Source organism: Pinus tabuliformis, chromosome 9, assembly GCF_031772625.1.
Source record: "Pinus tabuliformis cultivar Carrire ecotype Pingquan chromosome 9, CPIR1, whole genome shotgun sequence".
Taxonomy (NCBI): Eukaryota; Viridiplantae; Streptophyta; class Pinopsida; order Pinales; family Pinaceae; genus Pinus; species Pinus tabuliformis.
In genome coordinates, this window is record NC_142307.1 from 586,499,884 (window position 1) to 586,502,169 (window position 2,286).

Sequence of the window (2,286 nt, forward strand, 5' to 3'; positions counted from 1 at the left end):
AAGTAAATGATAAAAATTCCATAGCAAAGTAAAAATGTCAAATAATAGAAAATTTTACATTTGAGAGCATATAAATCTGAATGTTGGTGCGTAACCGACGTAGGTGCCACGAATTGAGAGGTCGTGGCAAGAGTTGAAAAGCATATGAAGCCATGCGCGGCCACGATACACGTAAAATTGCCACAGAGGAGCTGTTTTCAGATAGCCATGTACCGTTTTTCGAAGCTCAATGGAAGGCCGTGATCTCTTTTAATTTTCTGTTTAATGTGTGAGCACAACATAGATACCATATCGTTGGCAATGCAAGCAACGTTACAGTGAGCGAGCAATGTTGTCTCATCAACCGGCCTGCTTGCACCCTAAAGCCCGATTTGGGATTGGTAAAACGTTTGGTGCAGGTAATACTTTTAAAGCATTTATATTCATCACTCATCACAAATGAATGCCATATAATATAATCACATTATGTTGATGAACAGGTCGAAGCAAAGGACGTGAGTGTGAGAAGGAGAAGGTGGAGCATGAAGAGACATCTAAGGAGCAGGTGGAGCAATATGAAGTGGGACTCACAGGTGGAGCAATATGAAGTGGGACTCACAGGCGGAGAAGCCGGAAAAGAGGAGGTGGTAGAGGAAGTATATAGGGAGATAGCCCATAAAGGAGGAGGAGAGAGTCGTAACGAAAAGGCTGGCCACTGAGGCTATCCAGACCCACGGAGACACTGACGAAAATGTTTTATTGTTGTAATACGTGATGTTATTGTATATATTCGACCTGTAATTAACGAGGACGGTTGTGAAAGCTTGTTGGGGTAGTTTTAGTTGCCGTTTAAAGTATTTTTCTGCATATTATCTTGCCACTTAGCATCTTTGAATCTTTTCTTTCTCAGAATATTTTTTTTGCCCGTCAGATTCCAGTGTATCTTTCGAAATTCTTTTCTTTTAGAATCTTTCTTGCATGTCATAATATATTTTAGAAGTTTTTTTGCCAGGTACTATCTTTCTTTCTTTTCTTTTTTTTTTCTCTCTTTTCTAAATTTATTTTATCTCTTTTTTAATTTTTTTGGTTGCAGGTTAGAGTTTCTTGCTGTAATTGCTGTAATCTTTTTTATGCCCGTCAATGTATCTTTTAGAATTTTTTTGCCCGTCAATGTATCTTTTAGAAATTTTTTATTTTTTATTTTTCTATATTTCTTTTCTTTTCTTTCTTTCTGCATATTATATTATCTTATTATCTTATTTTTTTTCTTTCTTTTCTTTCATATTATATTATCTATATTATACTATCTTATTATCTTATCTCCGGGTCAATTTTTTTCTTTAAGCATTTTTTTGCTGATCAGTGTATGGTCTAGATTTCTTTTTTCTATTTTTTATTTTTTTATTTCAATCTGCTTTTTTCTATTTTTTTATTTCTTTTATTTCAATCTATGTTTTTTTATTTCTTTGTGCATATTCTTCATTTTTCTAGTTTTTTTATTTCTTTTATTTCAATCTAATTTTTTTATTTTTTCTTTGTGCATATTCTTTTCTTATCTTATTTCGATCTATTTTTTTTTATTTTATTATCTTCGAGTCAAATTCTTTAAGAATCTTTTTTGTTGATCAGAGTATCTTTTAGATTTTTTTTCTATTCTTTTATTTCAAAATATATATATATATATATTTTTTTTCAATCTATTCTTTTTTTTGGCATATGTGTATTGTTTTTATTTTTTTTTTAATTTCTTTTGACATATTATAATATGCCAAGAGGCTCATTTTTTTCTATTCTTTTATTTCAAACTATATATATATATATATATATTTTCAATCTATTTTTTGGCATATGTGTATTGTTTCTATTTATTTATTTTTAATTTCTTTTGGCATATTATAATATGCCAAGAGGCTCATTATACAGTCCATGATGCTCATATCTATTAAAATCTATCACAAAATGTTTTAAAAAAACTATACAAAATGTTTTAATCATGTTTACAAGAGATTTTTCCGCGATAATCACATGAAATACTATTCCAACCAATGTGGTTCATCGTCAGGACAAGTTGAAGAAACAGATCCATGAAATACTATTCCAACCAATGTGGTTCATCGTCAGGACAAGTTGAAGAAACAGATCCAGCTTCGCATGTTAAATAGTCTGAGTAGAGCCTCCAACGACTAAATTACAATCTGAAGAAATTGGATCCTCTTGACTCATGATTATTTGAAATAGATCTAGCTTCGCATGTTAAATAGTCAGTCTGAGTAGAGCCTCCAACGACTAAATTACAATCTGAAGAAA

The 2,286-nt window shown here is 31.1% G+C and overlaps 1 long non-coding RNA gene across 1 annotated transcript; it reads left to right on the plus strand.

The window, feature by feature from the left end:
• Positions 1–219: 219 nt before the first annotated feature.
• Positions 220–532, plus strand: LOC149149923 (uncharacterized). The gene is made up of 2 exons (XR_016263669.1): positions 220–398; positions 480–532. It is a non-coding gene; the product is annotated as an uncharacterized LOC149149923 (long non-coding RNA).
• Positions 533–2,286: the final 1,754 nt, after the last annotated feature.